The following is a 21,492-nucleotide window of genomic DNA, read 5'->3' as shown; positions in this document are numbered from 1 at the left end:
CGCCTCCCCCTCCCCTCTCCTCCCTCCCCTCCCCTCCCCTCCCCTCCCCCCTCCCCTTCTCCTCCCCCCCCCCCCCCTTCCCTTCCCCCCCCCCCCCTTCCCTCCCCTCTCCCCCCCTCTCCCCCCTCCTCTCCTCTCCTCTCCTCTCCTCTCCTCTCCTCTCCTCTCTCCTCCCCTCCCCTCCCCTCCCCTTCTCTCCTCTCCTCTCCTCTCCTCTCTCCTCCCCTCCTCCCCTCTCCCCTCCCCTCCTCTCCTCTCCTCGCCTCTCCCCTCCTCTCCCCTCCTCTCCCCTCCCCTCCCCTCCCCTCTCTTGTAAGCATGGATGCAGTGAGCATGTACACTATCACAGATGACCAAGACAGACCTATCTGGTCAGTGTGGGAGGCGAATGGGCCGAGATCTCCTGGCCTCAGTCAGGGTTGCATTGGTGACCTGGAGTTCATTTGTTGAGTAGGTCCATGTCCTTTGCTATCTGTTTCCTGCAGCCCCAGCATGCAGTGACCTCGGTTGCTGCGTTGGGATGATGTCAAATGATTCACTTCTGTTTGTCTTGGGGTTTGGCTCCACTCCAAGGGCAGCCTGGTGCCATTCAGTCCCTGCTCTGAACAGTCATCATGTCTCTACTGGAGATCTCCAAGGTTAATGAGTCACTGATGCATCATTGTTATGTGTGCCTAGGTACAGTGACATACTTTGTTTTGCATTGTTCTTAAGTGATAGGAGCAGAATTAGGCCATTCGGCCCATCAAGTCTACTCCGCCATTCAACCATGGCTGATCTATCTCTCCCTCCTAACCCCATTCTCCTGCCTTCTCCCCATAACCCCTGACACCCGTACTAATCAAGAATCTATCTGTCTCTGTCTTAAAAATATCCATTGACTTGGCCACAGCACGGTGGCCCAGCGGTAGAGTTGCTGCCTCACAGCGCTTGCAGCGCCGGAGACCTGGGTTCAATCCCGACTACAGGTGCTGTCTGTACGGAGTTTGTACGTTTTCCCCGTGACCTGCGTGGGTTTTGTCCGAGATCTCCCGTTTCCTGCTACTTTGCAAAGACGTACTGGTTTGTTGGTAAATTGGCTTGGTATAAATGTAAATTGTCCTGAGTGTGTTAATGTGCAGAGATCGCTGGTCGGCGTGGACTCGGTGGGCCAAAGGGCCTGTTTCCGCGCTGTACCTCTTCTAAAACTAAAAACTAAAGCCTTCTGTGGCAATGAATTCCACAGACTCACCAAGCTTTGACTAGAAATTCCTCCTCATCTCCTTCCTAAAGGAACGTCCTTGTATGCTCTGGAGTTTTCGAAGGATGAGAGGATATCTCATTGAAACATATAAGATTGTTAAGGGCTTGGACATGCTAGAGGCAGGAAACATGTTCCCGGTGTTGGGGGAGTCCAGAACCAGGGGCCACAGTTTAAGAATAAGGAGTAAGCCATTTAGAACGGAGACGAGGAAACACTTTTTCTCACAGAGAGTCTGTGGAATTCTCTGCCTCGGAGAGCGGTGGAGGCCGGTTCTCTGGATGCTTTCAAGAGAGAGCTAGATAGGGCTCTTTAAGATAGCGGAGTCAGGAAATATGGGGAGCAGGCAGGAACGGGGTACTGATTGGGGATGATCAGCCATGATCACATTGAATGGCGGTGCTGGCTCGAAGGGCCGAATGGCCTACTCCTGCACCTATTGTCTATTGTCTATTGTCCTTTAATTCTGAGGCTGTGCCCTTTGGTCCTGGACTCCCACTGGTGGAAACATCCTCTCCACATCCACTCTATCCAGGCCTTACCCAGGCAGCACACAAGAGTCGCCAGGTTTCCAGGAACCAACAAAGTTACAAAAGATAGATAGATAGATATAATTTATTGCCACACAACCAGTGTTGGTGGAAATTTGGGTTGTCAGCAGCAGTACAATAAGAAAGAACACACAAAATGTAACACAAACATCCACCACAGCATTCATCACTGTGGTGGAAGGCACAAAAATTTGGCCAGTCCTCCTCCATTTCCCCCCCGTGTACAGGACCAGAGTCCAGAGTCAGTCCAGGATCGGCTCTTCCTCACCGGAGACCGCGGCTTTAAGTTGTTGTAGGCCGCAGGCCGGCGGTCAAGATTTAAAGTCCCCGCCGCAGCCAGAAGCACCGTAGACTGCAGGGCCGGCGGTCGAAGCTCCCCTCCAGGGGTGATGGTAAGTCCATGCCGCACCCGCGGTAGAAGTTGGCCGCGGGCCGGCAGTGATGGCTTCTTCTTCCCCCGGGTCCCCCACGAGGGATCCCGGGCTGTAGACGCCGCACCAGCTGGAGCTCTGCAGACCGCGGCTTCAGGCTGCGACTTCAGGCTGCCGGCTGCCCCGGGCCAGCGAAACGGAGCGCTCCCCTCCAACGAGCCCCAGCGAGGGCTCACCCGCTCCACGCCGAGAGTCCACGCTGCGCCCGCCGCTGAAGCCCCGGGCGTGTCTCCGGGAAAGGCCGCGTCGATCCTTGATGTTAGGCCACGGGGGAGGCGACCTGGAAAAGGTCGCTTCTCCATGGAGGAGGCGACCAAAGCGGTTTCCCCCTTACCCCCCCACACCACCCCCCACACAAAACACACAAAGGAACATTAAATACACACTTTAAAACATACTAAAAAATAAAAAAAAGTTGAAAAAACGGACGCGCTGCTGACATGGCTGCACACAGAGGAGCGCCCCCTATAAAAGTTCCCTTTTGCGATGGAAATCACAAACGTGAAGTTTCAAAGACCCGTTTGGGTGGCCCCTTCATTCTCGGGCGGGCCCCCGACGTTCTTGTGACGGCTTCCTGCCGGGTCCCCACTTGATCTCGGTGGCCCCTCTCCCTCCTTCATCTCCCCCCTTCATCAGTCGCTCCGTCAATGCGCCAGCACCTCATCAGACGCACACAACTATCCCACCACTGGCAGGACTTTGCCCTGAACCTTGCAGGAACCTGTGGCTCTGCCCCACACCAGGCGTGGTGGTCAAGATCATGGGGGCCATGGCCAAAGTGAACAGCCGCTGTCTTCCACCCCAGATTAGAGGATTCCACAACTAGAAGGCACAGGCTTACATAGATCGATACATAGAAAATAGGTGCAGGAGTAGGCCATTTGGCCCTTCGAGCCTGCACCGCCATTCAATATGATCATGGCTGATCATCCAACTCAGTATCCCATCCCTGCCTTCTCTCCATACCCCCTGATCCCTTTAGCCACAAGGGCCACATCTAACTCCCTCTTAAATATAGCCAATGAACTGGCCTCAACTACCCTCTGTGGCAGAGAGTTCCAGAGATTCACCACTCTCTGTGTGAAAAATGTTTTTCTCATCTCGGTCTTAAAGGATTTCCCCGTTATCCTTAAGCTGTGACCCCTTGTCCTGGACTTCCCCAACATCGGGAACAATCTTGCTGCATCTAGCCTGTCCAACCCCTTAAGTATTTTGTAAGTTTCTATAAGATCCCCCCTCAATCTCCTAAATTCTAGCGAGTACAAGCCAAGTCTATCCAGTCTTTCTTCATATGAAAGTCCTGCCATCCCAGGAAAGTCCTGACATCCCAAGCTTAAGGTGAAAGAGGAGAGATATAAGAGTGACCTCAGAGGCAACTTGTTCACGCGGAGGGTGGTCCGTGGCTGGAATGAGCTGCCTGAGGAAGGTATACAAGCTGCTACAAATTACAATGTTTAAAAGATAGTTGGACAGATCTATGATTCGGACGGGTTCAGAGGGACGTGAACCAAATGTTAACAAATTGGAGATAGACACAAAATGTTGAAGAAGGGTCTCGATCCAAAACATCACCTTTTCCCTTTCTACAGAGATGCTGCCGAACCAGCTGAGCCAATGTGTGTGTGTGTGTGTGGGACCCTACCCCTAGTGTGGGTCAGTGTGTGTGTGTGCGAGACGCGTACTCCAGTGTGGGTCAGTGTATGTGTGTGGGGGACCCTTCCCCAGTGATGGTCAGAGTGTGTGTGTGTGGGACCCTACCTCTAGTGTGGGTCAGTGTGTGTGTGTGGGACCCTTCCCCAGTTATGGCCAGTGTGCAAGACCCGTACCCCATTGAGGGTGGGTGTGTGTGTGTGTGTGTGTGTGTGTGTGTGTGTGTGTGTGTGTGTGTGTGTGTGTGTGTGTGTGTGTGTGTGTGTGTGTGTGTGTGTGTGGTGTGTGTGTGTGTGTGTGTTTGTGTGTGTTTGTGTGTTAGTGTGTGTGTGTGTGTGTTTGTGTGTTAGTGTGTGTGTGTGTGTGTGATGACACTATGGGTTGAACAGCGTGTGTGGGGCAGGTAGCAATGATCTATCGCTCAGTAACGTGGGGGAAATCCAGCCTCACCTTGCAGTAAAACCCGACAGAGTGAATTCTCGCCGTGGAGGAAACCGGCGGGGAAGGAAGTTGGGTGACAGCCCGTATTCTAGACTGTTCCGGGAAGGTTCGCTGACCACAGCGTGTTTTCTCAGCCACTGCCTACGGTGATAGACCTGCCGCAAGCACGCTATGTGGCCCCGGGGAATGTGGAGGGGGAGGGGGGGGGTGTCAATGTGATCATGGCTGATCATCCCCAATCAGTACCCCGTTCCTGCCTTCTCCCCATATCCACTGACTCCGCTATTTTTAAGAGCCCTATCTAGCTCTCTCTTGAAAGCATCAGTAAGCATCAGTGGAGGTGGTGGATGGGGAAGAAGAGTCCCCAATGTGAGATCACGCCTCTCTGGATGCTGCCCGAACCGCTGGGTACCTCCACCTCTCAATATGTCATAGAATCATAGCAAATAGGTGCATGAGTAGGCCATTTGGCCCTTCGAACCAGCACCACCATTCAACATCAGTATCCCATTCCTGCTTTATCCGCCATAGCCCTTGATTCCATTAGCATTGAGCCAAATCTAACTCTGTCTTGAAAACATCCAGTGAATCGGCCTCCACTGCCTTCTGTGGCAGAGAATTCCACAGATTCACAACTCTCTGGGTGAAAATGTTTTTCCTCATCTCAGTCCCAAATGGCCTACCCCTTATTCTTAAACTGTGGCCCCAGGAAGGTTTCCCTCAGGATTGCAACATCTGCAGCCTCTTGTGTCTCCACACCACAGTCAGTTTATGTGGGTTTGTCCCACACACAGACCATGCTTCCAATTGTTCGTGTAGAATTGCTGCCTCACAGCGCCGGAGACCCGGGTTTGATCCTAACCACGGGTGCTGTCTGGACGGAGTTTGTACGTCCTCACTGTGACCTCGTGGGTTTTCTCCGGGTGCTCAGGTTTCCTCCTACACTCCAAAGACGTGCATGCAGGTTTGTAGGTTAATTGGCTTTGGTAAAGATTGTAACTTGTCCCTACTGTGTATAGGATAGTGCTAGTGTACGGGGATCGCTGGTCCGTGTGGACTGGGTGGGCCGAAGGGCCTGTTTCCGTGATGTATCTCAAAACTAAACTAAACATAGACTATGCTTCGAATTGTTCAACGATCCCTTCTCAAGATCCCCCAACCCTCCCCATCAGGCGCCAGGCAGAGCTGCAGCCTCACAGAGTCAGAGATCCTGACCTCGGGTGCTGTCTGTGTGGAGTTTGCACGCTCTCAATGAGACCACCAGTTTTCTCCGGGTGCCCCGGTGCTGCTGGAGGAGGTAGTTGAGGCAACTTCTATCATAACGTTGAAGAAACATTTGGACAGGTACATGGACAGCATGGGTTTAATAATAATAATAATAATAAATTTTATTTATGGGCGCCTTTCAAGAGTCTCAAGGACACCTTACAAAAAGTTAGCAAGTAGAGGAAAAACATGTAAGCGGAATGAAATAAATAGTAGAGACATGACTAGTACACAAATTAAAGACAGAATTCAATTCAAAACACAATATGAGGCAATTCAAGCACAGATGAAAAGGGAGGGGGACGTGGGGCTAAGGATAGGCAGAGGTGAAGAGATGGGTCTTGAGGCGGGACTGGAAGATGGTGAGGGACACGGAATTGCGGATCAGTTGGGGGAGGGAGTTCCAGAGCCTGGGAGCTGCCCTGGAGAAGGCTCTGTCCCCAAAACTGCGGAGGTTGGACTTGTGGATGGAGAGGAGACCGGTTGATGTGGATCTGAGGGACCGTGAGGGTTGGTAGGGGGAGAGGAGGTCAGTGAGATATGGGGAGGGCTTTGTAGGTGAGGACCAGGATTTTGTAGGTGATCCGGTGGGAGATGGGTATGGGCCAAATACAGGCAAGTAGAGCTAGTCATAAAGGATAAAGTAGAATTAGGCCATTCGGCCCATCAAACCTACTCCGCCATTCAATCATGGCTGAACTATCTCTCCCTCCAAACCCCATTCTCCTGCCTTCTCCCCATAACCTCTGGCACTCGTGCTAATTAAGAATCCACAGTATACATCTCTGCCTTAAAAATATCCACTGACTTGGCCTCCACAGCCTGCTGCAAACAAAAGATGCTGCCTGACCCGTTGAGTTCCTCCAGCACTTTGTGTCTTACTCAAGCTTCCAGCATCTGCAGTTCCTGGAGCCTGCATTATGAAAGCAGATATTTTGTTGTGAAATAATTTAAATAAAATATTTTATTATGATTTAAATATTATGTAAATAGTAATTTACCTCAGGTAAATAATAATTTGCACATTGCTTGTGTACATTTACATAATACTTTATGATGGAACAATGTTTTTTTAATCATCTGTAGCAATATATTATGGAGAATTCATAATGTTTTATTCATACATATTTTTATTTATTAAAAAATGCAAATATATGGAAAACCCCAGTATTTTCATTACAATTCATGTTCTTCCATTGTTTAATGTTGGCACAAATGGAGTTATGATTTACATAAATAATTGTTGAAGAAATACTTCATGGGAGTTTAGCACGGTGTAACTCATGAGTGTGTGTTGGTAGTAGGTGTTGATAGACACTAAGTGCTGGAGGAACTCAGCGGGTCAGGCAGCATCTCCGGAGAGAAGGAATGGGTGACATTTCAGGTCGAGACCCTTCTTCAGACTGAGAGCCAGGGGAGAGGGAAATGAGAGATATGGAAGAGCAAGGTGTGAAAAAGGGGAACGAAGGTCAAGGAAAATGTGGAATGGATAATAATAATAATAATAATAATAATAATAATAATAATAATAATAAGAATAAGAATAAGAATAAGAATAAGAATAAGAATAAGAATAAGAATAAGAATAATCTTATAATCTAAATGTATAAGAATATTAAGGGTTTGGACACACTAGAGGCAGGAAACATGTTCCCGATGTTGAGGGAGTCGAGAACCAGGGGCCACAGTTTAAGAATAAGGGGTAAGCCATTTAGAACAGAGATGATGAAAAACTTTGGTTGTGAATCTGTGGAATTCTCTGCCTCGGAAGGCAGTGGAGGCCAATTCTCTGGGTACTTTCAAGAGAGAGTTAGATAGGGCTCTTAAAGATAGTGGAGTCAGGGGTCAGGGGATATGGCGAGAAGGCAGGAACGGGGACTGATTGGGGATGATCAGCCATGATCATATTGAATGGTGGTGCTGGCTCGAAGGGGCCGAATGGCCAACTCCCGCACCTATTGTCTATTTTCTATTGTCTATTGGATCATTGTTAGCTAGGGGTTGCTGATAACAAAGCATACAAAGTAAAAATTGTATTAGGACAGTCAGACTGGTTGGAGAACTGGGATGGGGGAGGGATGGAGAGAGAGGGAAAGCAAGGGTTACTTGAAGTTAGAGGTCAATATTCATACCGCTGGGGTGTAATCTGCCCAAGCAAAATATGAGGTGCTGCTCCTCCAATTTGCATTGGGCCTCAGTCTGAGAGTGGAGGAGGCCCAGGACAGAAAGATCAGTGTGGGAATGGGAGTTAAAGTGTTTGGCAACATGGAGACCATGTAGGACTGGGCGGACTGAGCGGAGGCAACGAGGAAAAAAGATCCCACTTCTCTACTGCTGTAAACCCGTGAGGAGGTGGGTCGGGCTGCGGGAACCCGGAATGTTCCGTGAGATCCACGGCACGGCGTTCCCACATCTGGACTGGGGACACGGAGAAACGTGCGTCATCTGGCCGCACATCTGGACTGTCCCACAGCTGGGAGCAGGCAGGTTCTACTGCAATGTCATAGGAGCAGAATTTGGCCGTTCGGCCCATCAAATCTACTCCGCCATTCAATCATGGTCGATCTTACAAAATTCTTAAGGGGTTGGACAGGCTAGATGCAGGAAGATTGTTCCCGATGTTGGGGAAGTCCAGGACAAGGGGTCACAGTTTAAGGATAAAGGGGAAATCCTTTAGGACCGAGATGAGAAAAACATTTTCACACAGAGAGTGGCGAATCTCTGGAACTCTCTGCCACAGAAGGTAGTTGAGGCCAGTTCATTGGCTATATTTAAGAGGGAGTTAGATGTGGCCATTGTGGCTAAAGGGATCAGGGGGTATGGAGAGAAGGCAGGTACAGGATACTGAGTTGGATGATCAGCCATGATCATATTGAATGGCGTTGCAGGCTCGAAGGGCCTGCACCTATTTTCTATGTTTCTATGTTTCTATCTATCTCTCCTAACCACGTTCTCCTGCCTTCTCCCCATAACCCCTGACACTTGATCAGACTGAAGAAGGGTCTCGACCTGAAACGTCACCCATCCATTCTATCCAGAGATGTTGTCTGACCCGCTGAGTTACACCAGCATTTTCTGTCTACGGTTTAAACCAGCATCTGAAGTTCCTTCCTACACTTACCAGGCTGAGCCTGGCACCATGACTGCACCCATCCTCAATCTGGTACCTTGCATCTGGCAGAGCGTGCATCTCCACTGTTGCCTCACAATACTCCAAACGCGGTCTGATCAGCACCTTATAGAGCCTCAGCATTACATCCCTGTTCTTCTATATTATATCCCTCTTGAAATAAATGTCCTTTGCCTTCCTTACTACCGATTCGACTCGCAAATTAACTTTTTGGGAATCCTGCACCAGCTCTCCCAAGTCCCTTTGCACCTCCGATTTCTGTATTCTCTCCCCATTTATAAAATAGTCTATGCCTTTACTCCGACGACCAAAATGCATGACTCCGCACTTTGTCAGAGGCGCCCGTGTCTGGAGATTGCACGAGTCAGCTTGCTGAATGTGGGCTGGAGGGCTGCCCCAATTTGGCTTCCTGTTCGCATTCTCGGTCAAAGCCCTCTGCTCTGAGGTTTACCCTTGTCACGATATGTGGCTCCCGCAAAGCCCCCTCCCCTTCCACAGCTTCCTGTAGCCTCGAACGTTGGACCACCGAAGCTCTTTATTTTCATTCCGTGTAAAATTCTCAACGAGAGGCAAATAATGGAACAACTTTCTGTTATAAGTCACACCGTGTCTGAAGAAGGGTCTCGACCCGAAACGTCGCCTATTCCCTCCGCTCCACAGATGCTGCCTCACCCGCTGAGTTTCTCCAGCATTTTTGTCTACCCATGTTTACTCTTTTATTTACTTTTGGAGATACAGCGTGGAAACAGACCCTTCGGCCCACCGAGTCCACACCGACCAGCGATCACCCCGTACACTAACACTATCCTGTTAGTGACACTAACACTGTCGTCCCATCTTTAGGTGGGACGACAGATGGCACAATGGGCTAAGTGTTCGGCTGGCGACCGGAAGGTAGCCGGTTCGAATCCCGCTTGGAGTGCATACTGTCGTTGTGTCCTTGGGCAAGACACTTCACCCACCTTTGCCTGTGTGTGAATGTCTGTGAGTGATTGGTGGTGGTCGGAGGGGCCGTAGGCGCAGAATGGCAGCCACGCTTCCGTCAGTCTGCCCCAGGGCAGCTGTGGCTACAGAAGTAGCTTACCACCACCGAGTGTGACTGAGGAGTGAATGAATGAATAAGGCGCTATATAAATCCCATCCATTATTATTATTATTATCCTACACACACTAGGGACAATTTTACAATTTTTACCAAAGCCAATTCCCTACACACCTGTACGTCTTTGGAGTGTGCAAAGAATCTGGAGCAACCAGAGACCACCCATGCGGTCATGGTGAGAACATACAAACTCTGTATAGACAGCACCCGTGGTTAGGATCAAACCCGGTCTCTGGGCTCTCTACCACTGTGCCAGTCCTCCACGGTATTATTGACCCTATCACAATGTGAGAGAGCCTTCAGCAGTCCTGAGCTGTGGAATTCCCCCAGCCTGCAAATCACCTGCATCTCTGGAGAGAAGGAATGGGTGACGTTTCGGGTCGAGATCCTTATTCGGACTGAGAGTCAGGGCAAAGGGAAACGAGTGATATAGATGGTGAAGTAGAGAGATATGGAACAAAAGAATGAATGACATGCAAGAAATGATAAAGGAAACAGGCGATTGTGAGCTGTTTGCTAGGTGAGAACAAGAAGCTGGTACAATACAATACCTACAATACAATACCTTTTATTTGTCATTTGAACCTCACATGAGGTTCAAACGAAATTGGGTTTCTGCAGCCATACAAGAAAAGAACCAAGACACACGCCAACACAATTCACATAAACATCCGGTGCAGGCCGGATGGAAAGAGAAGGAATGCTGAGGTTACTTGAAGTTGGAGAAATCAACATTCATCCCACTGGGATGTAAGCGCCCAAGCGAAATATGAGATGCTGTTCCTCCAATTTGCATTTTCTTTGTTATTTGCCTTTCCAGGGTAGACAAGTCTTCAGGCATTACAGTAAATGTGAGCTGTTAGATGTGGAGTTAGTTTAAGTTAAGATAGACACAATATGCTGGTGTAACACAGTGGGTGAGGCAGCATCTCGGGAGAAAAAGGATAGGTGACGTTTCAGGTCTGGACCCTTCTTCAGACTGAAAGCATGGAGTGGGTGGGAGTGGGTAGGAGGGGGGGAGGGTGTAAGAGAGCTGGGGAGGAGGGGGCGAGCAGGTGAGGTCAAGGCCAAGAGGGTACAGAGGGGGCGGGGTGAAGTCCGGGGGCGGGGACCCGGTCAGGAGAGGTGAGGTTGGCTTCAAGCGCAGGAGATGCAACACCTGTCCCAAAACCTCCCCCCTCAACCCTGTCCAGGGACCCCGACAGTCCTTTCAGGTGCGGCAGAGGTTCACCTGCACCTCCTCCAAACTCATCTACTGTATCCACTGTTCCAGGTGTGGAATCCTATATATCGGCGAGACCAAGCGCAGGCTCGGCGATCGTTTCGCTGTACACCTCCGCTCAGTCTGCCTAAACCCACCTGATCTGCTGGTTGCTAAACACTTTAACTCCCCCTCCCATTCCCACACCGACATTTCTATCCTGGGCCTCCTCCACTGTCAGAATGACGCCCAGCGCAAATTGGAGGAACAGCACCTCAAATTTCGCTTGGGCAGCTTACACCCCAGCAGTATGAACATTGATTTCTCTAACTTCAACTAGCCCTTACATCCCCTCTCTCTCCATCCCCCCCACTCCAGTCGTCGTACTAGTTTCACTGTTGTCCTGTTAAGTTTCACTGTCTGTATAACTGAGTTTCACTGCTAGATGCGGGGAAAACGTCCTGATGTTGGGGATTCCAGAACCAGGGGTCGCAGTTTAAGAATAAGGGAGGGGTAGGCCATCTAGGACTCAGATGAGGAAAAACTTTCTTCACACTAAGAGTTGTGAATCTGTGGAATTCTCTGCCACAGAAGGCAGTGGAGGCCAATTCACTGGATGATTTTAAGAGAGAGTTAGAATGATCTCTTCAGGCTAACAGAATCAAAGGTTATGGGGAGAAAGCAGGAACAGGGTACTGATTTTGGATGATCAGCCATGATCGTATAGAATGGCGGTGCTGGCTCGAAGGGCCGAATGGCCTACTCCTGCAACTATTTTCTATGTAACTCATTGTCACCTACCCCACAGCCAACAATGGACCATTGTGGGCTCCACCTTTCCTTGGTCAGTGATGCCGGTTTGGATTTGTTCTGTTCAGACAATTTGTTCTCTACACCTTTTCGTACCCCTCTAGTTTGCCACCTCCCCTGACACTGGGCCTGGACCCTCGGGGTCAGGGCGGGGTCATTCCACTGTGGGGGTGGGGCTGTACAGGAGGGGGGGCTCGGCTTAAGGTCACGTGGGCATTGCTGTGGGGGTGGGGCCAGCACCATTGGGCGGAGCCTTATAGTCCCTTTGGGGCGGGGTTTGGTCCATGGTCACGTGGCCTAGTAGCTGTTGGGGGGCGGGGCCTAGCTGTGGGGGGGCGGGGTCATGCCCCGTTGGGCGGGGCCTAGCTGTGGGGGCGGGTCATGTGGGGGCTTGGCCCGTGGTCACATGGCAGTGCTCTAGGGGCGTGGCCAGGCGGATGGGCGTGGTTTTATTCGTGTGGGCGGTACCAGGCTGTGGGGGGGCGGGACCTAGCGTTGGGGGGCGGGGTCATGCTCCGTTGGGCGGGGCCTAGCTGTGGGGGCGGGTCATGTGGGGGCTTGGCCCGTGGTCACATGCCAGTGCTATAGGGGCGTGGTTTTATTCGTGTGGGCGGTGCCAGACTGTGGGGGGCGGGGTCATGCCCCGTTGGGCGGGGCCTCGCTGTGGGGGCGGGTCATGTGGGGGCTTGGCCCGTGGTCACATGCAAAGATTATAGAGCTTTGGTCACATGGCAGTGCTCTAGGGGCGTGGTTTTATTAGTGTGGGCGGTGCCAGGCGGTGAGGGGGCGGGGCCTGGCGTTGGGGGGCGGGGTCATGGCCCGTTGGGCGGGGCCTAGTGGTGGGGGACGGGGCTTGGCCCATGGTCACGTGGTCACGTGGTCACATGGCAGTGCTCTTGGGGGGCGTGGTTTTATCCGTGTGGGCGGTGCCAGGCTGTGTGGGGGGCGGGGATTGGCCCGTGGTCTATGGTCTTTGGTCACGAGGCAGATCGGGTGGGCGTGGTTTTATCCGGGTGGGCGGTGCCAGGCGGGGTGGGGGCGGGGCCAGGCCGGCTTCTCGCGCTGTGTGTGGCTGACGCGCTTCCGGCGGGCCCGGTGGAGGGGGGGAGGGGCGGGGCTGGGGTGGGCCGGGCCGGGCCGGGGGCGGGTCATGGCGGCGGGGAGGGGGGGAGAGCGTGGCCCGAGCGGCGCCATGGACAGCCGGCGCTGAGGCGGCGTGTGAAGGGAGGGTGAGCGAGAGGCAGAGCGATCGACCGACGGCCGGGCAGCCAGCTATGGAGCAGGCAGCCGGGGCCGGGGCCGCCGTGTGGCTGTGGGCGCTGCTGGCGGCGGTGGCGGCGGGCGGTGGGCCGAGCGTCTACACCAACACCTGGGCCGTGCAGGTGGCGGGCGGGAGGCAGCAGGCGGAGCGGCTCGCCCGGCAACACGGCTTCATCTACCTGGGCCAGGTGAGCGAGCGAGCGAGCGAGCTAGCGGCGGGACGGGTGGGCTTCTCCAGCTCTTGTCCCCGGCCTGACATCTCCAACTACCCCTGGTCCCATGCTCCATCCCCCGGCTGACACCCACAGCTACCCCCGGCCCTAAGCCCCCGGACAGCCGCGGTCCCGGCTCCGGCCCCCGGCTGACATCTGCAACTACCCCCGGCTTCAGGTGCTCCAAGCCTGGGCAGCACCGTCCACACACACCCCCCTTCCCTCCCTCACCCCGGGAGAAGTTAGTTTGAGCGATGAATGTCACTCTGAACTTCTAAATTCATGTTAAACTTCTAATAACGTGTTATCAACTCTGACACAAACCTGAGTTGTTTACTTCGAAGTTAGTGACAGCGATTATTGTCAGTCTAATCTTCCAAAATAATGTTAATCTTGTAATAAATGTGTTTGTAGGATACTGACACAAATCCTGTTGATTTGTTAGAGAAGAAAAGTTACGGGATTCTGACACTAACCCTGAGTTGTTTTGTTAGAAGTCGGTGAGAGCGATTAATGTCCCTGCAAACTTCGAAATAATGTTAAACTTCTAATAACGTGAATTCAACTTGTTCATAGAATACTGACACAAACCCCGAGTTGTTTTGTTTCCTCTGTCCACAACGAATTCACGTCGTCACTTTAAATGCCCTTTATTTTTGGAAGAGCCCCTGTGGGAGACATGTTTTTCGCCTGGTTCAATTTGCTTCCCCCTCCCCGTAACACATAATTTCGTTCTGCGTAGAACTGTGACCGAACAGTTCCCTGTTTCTGCATGTTCTCTGTTATTCGTCCTTGTTTGTGACATGTTGTGGCTCTGGAGGAATCATCAGTGAGTAAGGGACTTGCGTGACTGACGATGTTTGAATGTTATGTTCTTCCTACGTTCTAGGGTTGTAATTTGGGTCTTAAGGCATCAGGCTATTAAACACGACAACCTTTAAATAAGCTCTGAATTACATCGATTTGGGGGCATTAGTTTTGTCTTTTTGCACTATTGTTTATCTTTATGTATGTGTACATATGTGTGTGTGTGTTTATAAATATGTATGTATATATGTGTGTGTATATGTATGCATGCAGAGATGCTGGTTTAAACCGAATATTGACACAAAAAGCTGGAGTCACTCAGCAGGTCAGACAGCATCTCTGGAGAAAATGAATAGGTGACATTTCGGGTCGAGACTCTTTCCTGACTTTCAGTCTGAAGAAAGGTCTCGACCCGAAACATCGCCTATTCCTTTTCCCCATGGATGCTGCCTGACCCGCTGAGTTACTCCAGCTTTTTGTGATTATATGTATATATATATATGTTATGCTGCTGCAAGGAAGAATTTCATTGTTAAGTCTGGGACATACCACAATAGAAAACACTCTTGACTCATTCTCTCTTGATTCTTGAAGTATGATGTTGCTGCAGACAGGTGTGTTGTAGTGTCGTAGTTGTCATTTGGGCCAACAAAGTTTGTTCTTGGTGTTCATAATTTTCACCCGCATGTCCTAAGTTACTGTTAGACATTAAAGAATCAAAGACTGAGTGTGACTTCCATTGGCGCTGCAGATTGGGATACACATTTGTTTGAATGTTGATAATAGTTTTATTGGCTAGTGATTAGCTCTAGGAGATTCATCATTTTAAAGTATTACCTGAAAGTATGACAATGTTCTGTCCTTGTGTGAATGAGTGGTAGTAATGAATTTTTTTATTCTTTCTATCAGTAATAATTTTGCCCTCAAATCATATCTGTGGACAATGGTTTTTCGTAGTTTGGTCTCATTGCCTGTTTGTTCCTTGTGATACAAATGTTGAAAACTCCTCTTCCATGAATGCAATAGAACTGTCTTTGCCAGACTGTAATATGACTACTGCGCCACTAACATGTTGATCAATACTACTTCAGTGTTACGGTAAAGCTGCAGTTTCATATTTTGCCGTACATTCTGTGATCTTCAACAAAATGATCCAAAAAAAACCATTCCATAGGAGCTTTAATACTTTAAAGCACAGCTATTTTTCAAATCTCATGTAAGCCTCAAGGTTATGATAATTCAGATCTTTAAAGTTTCTTAGATATATATTTTAACTACTGTATGTATTTTCATAGTTTAAGATTTGTAATATTATTAAAATATCTCAATTTTTGATTAGGTGTATTTTAAGAGTTTTCTATAAACTATAAATAAATAATTTTAAAATTACTGTGCTGTCAGCTATCCTCGAAGATTTTAGTTTTTAAAGTGCAAATATTTGCATCTTTTGAAACGTGTTCATCCTGAAGTGAGCCAACTGCTTTTTTTTGCTTGTTACACATTGGGTTATTTTATGAGTATGTGCCGCAGAGAGTGACTATTTCTGTAAAAGGTGTATTCTTCATTACATCCATCTTGTTCTGGTCTGAGGGCATCTAAGTCCACAAGGAATTGTAAACCAATTCACAGCTAGACAATCCTGGAGTACGATGTGGTATGTTGTTTGTGTGGCTGAGAAAATATGGGAGGTAGTGGGGGTCTCGACCAGAAACGTCACCCATTCCTTCTCTCCAGCGATGCTGCCTGTCCCACTGAATGACTCCAGCTTTTTGAGTCTACACTCATTGTAACATCAGTGACCTTGATGCAAGGTTCCGATGGCAGTCCAAAATGAATAAACTGCTCTTTTTGCAAATTTTCTTGGGAGTTAAGAAGACTTGTTTCTTGGGAGTTAAGAAGACTTGTCTCTTGTTCTGACTCGTCTAGTGTTATAGGTCAGGACTTGTTTAAAGCCAGTGCTTTCCCTGTCTCGCTTTCTGCAGGATATATCTGCTCTACGCCCATCTATCTTGAGAAGGCTCCTGACCCGAAATATGGTCTGTCCATTCCCTCCACAGATGCTGCCTGACCCACTGAATTCCTTCAGCACTTTGTGTTCTGCACCTGTTTAAAGCCAACAGTCTGTAATAACAGGGTGGGATAAACTGCCGTCACAGTTTTTGTTTGTTTGGAAGCAATGTAACTACACAGAAAAGTTGGCTAGTGTGTTTCTGTTGCAGTTGGATATTTTTGTTCTGGATTGCTATCAGCTCTGGAAGGCCTGGCTTGACCTTTCTTGTATCTTAACTCGATATCAGGCAGGGAATGTTTTTTGGAAATGTTGTTTCTGAAACACACACTGACTGCTTGTGCAGGAGGAAGTGTTTTGCAAATTCCACAACTGGTTAGTTGTATCGCAGTACAGTCATCTTCAAAACATGATGCATCCGAAGGTGTACTTGCCATTCTATTGAGTAATTTACAGGCAATTAAATAGGATAATTGTGGTTTAAAGTCATGAATAATTTGTGGGTTTAATTGCGCCCGAAGCCATATTTGACCTTGGTAATCATTTAGGAGTGGTTTACTTTTGCACAGTAGGATTGTGAAAAGGCCATTCAGCCTCTTGAGCCTATTCTGTATTCACTGAGAATACTCATCTGTAGCCTGATACCATCACCCCTTAACCTCTTATGGGATTTAAGGGTCATGAATGTTTAATTGTCAAGTGTTCAGACAACGCAATAATGGCATTCTTGCTGCAGCTTAACAGGCCTGTAAATGTAATAATATACAGGTAATATATAATACAATAAATTAATATCAGTAATACCAGGTAGTCATAATAATGCGTAGTGCAACTAAAGACACAGTCGGTAGAAAATCATAGTTGCTGGTACACAAAATTGCTGGAGGAACTCAGCGGGTGCAGCAGCATCTATGGAGCGAAGGAAATAGGCGACGTTTCGGGCCGAAACCGGTTTCGGCCCGAAACGTCGCCTATTTCCTTCGCTCCATAGATGCTGCTGCACCCGCTGAGTTCCTCCAGCAATTTTGTGTACCTTCGATATTCCAGCATCTGCAGTTCCCTTTTGAACACAAATCATAGTTGCTGTTGTTAGTCTTGTGCTGTGTTCAAGAGCCTGATGGGTGCTGGGAAGAAGCTGTTCTTCAAACTGAAGATAAACACAAAAAGCTGGAGTAACTCAGCGGGACAGTCAGCAGCTCTGGAAAGCAGGAATGGGTGACATTTCGGTCTGAGTTACTCCAGCTTTTTGTGTCTGTCTATCTTTGGTGTAAACCAGCATCTGCAGTTCCTTCTGTTCTTGTTCAATGTTCTTGGAAATGGTGATCACCGTTTTCGGGCTCCTGCACCTTCTTCCCGATGGTAGCAGCGAGATGAGAGCCAAGGTAATGTGGGTCGTGGATAGTGGCTGCCTTTTTGAGGCGGTATTTCCTGTAGATCCCTTCGATGGTGGGGATGGCAGTACCTGTAATTGCCCGGGCAGATCCAGAAGATTCAATTTTGTACAGACACCTTTGCAGTTCATCTAAATTTATTGGCAGTGTTTATCTCAAGTTAGTTACAATTAAATAGTTGTATTGCTTTTTCTTTCTCGGTTTCTACCCCAGGAAGTTGCAGTGTTAATTGATGCAACGTTCAACTAACAAGTAACTTTTTGTTTTTCCTGCAAAGTTTTTGCACTCTGGCCAGCTGAGTCTTCCTGGCATTTTGTTTTTGTTTAAAATGTCCGTTGTTTGGTTGTTTTTTGATGCTCGTGTATCGTTCAATATATTGCCATTCAGTTTGATCAAGTTCTGATTTGGCAAGTAGCTTTTACTGACAAAATACTTGATGTATTCTTGAGGACTATTCAAAGGTTTAGATTCTTTGAAACAAAATTAAAGATTAGAAATAAACCATGAATAGTAGCTCAAATATTGTGGCATGTGGGGTGGGAGGGAATAATTACCTGTCCGGGTGATTATTTGCTTAGTTCATTCTGTACCTGAGTTTACAGCTTCTGGAATGTTTAATGTTAAAACATTGCATATATTTATAAAGTCCTGAAAGATTAAAATGTCTTGGATTAACTGGAGAGGAAAATATACCTTTGTTAGAAACAATTAAAATCATTGGATTTTCCTGTTGCCCTTAAACTGTACCGTGGGCTAGAACACTGGGCAGGATTGTGCTCACTTAATCATGCACTTCATGTTGGACCCTTGCACAATTCCATCCTACCACAGAAGAGAGACACATAGTGCTGGAGTAACTTAGTGAGTGAGGAAGCAACTCTGGATAAAAAGGATGGGTGACGTTTTGGGTCGGGACCCTTCTTCTGAGGTCACCCATCTTTTTTCTCCAGAGAATCTACCTGACCCGCTGAGTTACTCCAGCACTTTGTGTTTATCTTCGTTGTATATACCAGCATCTGCAATTCACTGCGGAACAGCCTCCCATAGCATAAAGTAACCCACTGTTAATTATGAAATTATCAAATGCTATCTGAGATATTGCTGATATGTCTGCCCATAACTCTGGCCTGAAATCTGTTTACCTGGCAAAACGAATTATTAATTGACTTCATTATTGATTATTGTATATTTATCTGTGTTATTACATTAGTTTACCCGTTAAGCTGCAGCAAGTAAGAATTTCATTGTTCTGCTATCAGCACTTATGACAATTAAACACATTTAATTCGTATTCATGTTATCACTGTGGAAACCACGGGTTTGCCTGATGAATTGCTTAATGCGTAAATCGGTATTGAAGCTGATGTGTTAGCATTGTCTGAAGAGTGGGTCTTCATTTTTACAAGCATAGATGGAAATAAGTAAAATCGAGCTCTCTAATGCACAAGAAAAGGCAGGATCCAGTAGTAAGTGTCCTGTTAATGTTTGTTGTAGCCAGGACGCACATGCTCTTCTAAGAGCATTTGGAAATTCAACCCTGGATACTGATCATTTCCCGAATGTTGGTGCATGGGTCCAGAGTAATTTGAGACATCATGTGATGTGCAGTGTTTGGAAGGACCTGATAATCTTTTGTACTTTTTGCTTCAGGAAGCCATGCATCACTGGGATTTTCTTCACATGAAACCTTGTTCTTGCCTATTAATGGAGTGGGATTAGTCAACAGTTTCACTGTCATTGTATGACGCAAGTATTCGTGTGGTCATGTTGCGTCCTGTCAGGTTAAAGACTGATCCCTGATAATGCAGTTATCTCTGCAGTGCACTGAAGTACTTAAGCAAAACACCAAGTGCTGGAGTCACTCAGCGAGTCAGGCCGCATCTGTGGACAATAGGTGTAGGCCATTCGGCCTTTCGAGCCAGCACCGCCATTCACTGTGATCATGGCTGATCATCCACAATCAGTACCCCGTTCCTGCCTTCTCCCCATATCCCCTGACTCTGCTATCTTTAAGAACTCTATCCAACTCTCTCGTTAAAGCAGCCAGAGAATTGGGCTCCACTGCCTTCTGAGGCAGAGAATTCCACAGATTCGCAACCCTCTGTGTGAAAAAGTTTTTCCTCATCTCCGTTCTAAATGGCTTACCCCTTATTCTTAAACTGTGGGCCCTGGTTCTGGACTCCCCCAACATCGAAAGCATGATTCCTGCCTCTAGCGTGTCCAAACCCTTAATAATCTTATATATGTTTCAATAAGATTCCCTCTCATCCTTTTAAATTCCAGAGTGTATAAGCCCAGCCGCTCCATTCTATCAACATATGATAGTCCTGCCATCCCGGGAATTAACCTCGGGAATGGGTAGGTGATGTTCTGGAGAGAGTTTAGGCAGAGTCTGAAGAAATGTCCTGAACTGAAACGTTATCTGCCCATTTCCCTCCCCAGATGTTGCCTGACCTGCTGAGTTCCTCCAGCACACTGTTTTTGCTCAAGCTTCCAGCATCTGCAGTTTCATGCGTCTCGCCCTTTAGTTCTTGTTTGGATTAATTTCAAATCTCTGGAGTGAATACAGAAGCTCTTATTGAATACGGAAAAATATATAAATATTTATTTTAGTTGCTCTCCACCCACCCTGCAAATTTCCCATTGACTGTGTTCACTTTCCTGGGTTAAACAAAGCCTGCGCTCATTTCCTGCAACCTCAGGAGTGGTTCCCAATAAAAACAATAGCCACTTTCCAGGAAGGAGATGGTAAGCTTGAAGCAGTGGGCTTCTAGTGTGAGTTGTCACACAGCAGTTGGACAGTAAGCTTGTTTGCAAGTAGTTGCTGCTTTTTGAAGAGAATGTATCTATTGGAGGACTTTAAAACAAAAAATCATGGAATCGAATATTATAACAAATTATAACCTGAAAAGTAGTATTGCTGCATTTTAAAACAAAAATGGTTCAGATGCTGAATTCTGAATTAAAAACAATGCCAGGGATACACAACCGGTGAGGTGGGATCAATGGCATGGGAGAACTTGGGAAGTGAGAAACATACAAACTCCGTATAGACAGCACCCTTTGTCAGGATCGAACCCGGGTCTCCGGTGCTGCATTCGCTGTAAGGCAGCAACTCTATCGCTGCGCTACCGTGTCATGGATCTGAGTGGGAAGGGACTGGACAATGGGAGAAAGAATAGTCGAGCTGAAAGAGAATTTCTTTTGAAACAGAGCAGGCTGAAATTAAGGCTTTCTTAATGTTACGTAATTGGCAATGGGCATGCGGGCCACTGTACCCATGGCTTTAATGCGTGATGTTTAAATCTAGCTCAGCGTACAGTCATCATTAAAGTTTGCTAATTGTCAGTGTCATTTTTCTCCTATACTTTGACAATACTTCCACTGTGCAGCTCTGCAGATTTCAAAGTATCAATTTCACAGCCGGATGAAGTGTATTGATATCCGCAAGCTGTAACATGTTCTATTTGAGGTCATTTGGTTTTATATTGTCTCATTAGCAATAACCTTGCCAGCGTGGCTGTAGGGAGAATATTTCCTCATGTAGCAGAATCTAGAATGGGGCCACTGTTTAAAGAGGGTTGCTCATTTAAACTGAAATGAGGCCCATTTTGTTTTTAAGTTATAGCGTATGGAAAACAGGCTCTTTGGCCCGATTCATCTATGCCATCCAAGCTAGTCCAAATCGCACGGACCCAGCAAATATCCCTCTAAACCTTTACTCCATGTACCTGGCCAAATGGAGTTTACAGCCTTTATTCCAGAACCTTTTGGAATTGCATTCCTCAACGACAGTGCAAGCGAGTCTGACTATTTAAAAAATATTTAAGGCAGGTGATCTAATGGTTCTGGGGAGAGATAGGAATGTGGAGATTAGTTTAGAGTTAGACATATAGTGTGGAAACGGGCACTTCAGCCTACCGAGTCCACACCGACCAGCAATCACCCTGCACTCTGTACAGACAGCACCCGCAGTCAGGATCGAACCCATG

At 48.0% G+C, this 21,492-nt stretch overlaps 1 protein-coding gene across 1 annotated transcript in view; it reads left to right on the top strand.

Annotated features, from left to right (window-relative positions):
• Nucleotides 1-2,104: 2,104 nt before the first annotated feature.
• The window catches only part of rps17 (ribosomal protein S17), a 28,849-nt gene continuing 9,461 nt past the window's right edge, over nucleotides 2,105-21,492 (top strand). Inside the window, exon 1 of the mRNA XM_033014765.1 lies at nucleotides 2,105-2,150. The gene's annotated coding sequence lies outside the window, so the exon portion shown is untranslated. The remainder of the gene's footprint in view (nucleotides 2,151-21,492) is intronic.

This window comes from Amblyraja radiata, chromosome X (assembly GCF_010909765.2).
Source record: "Amblyraja radiata isolate CabotCenter1 chromosome X, sAmbRad1.1.pri, whole genome shotgun sequence".
NCBI classification, from domain to species: domain Eukaryota; kingdom Metazoa; phylum Chordata; class Chondrichthyes; order Rajiformes; family Rajidae; genus Amblyraja; species Amblyraja radiata.
This window is presented reverse-complemented; position numbering and strand designations above follow the sequence as displayed.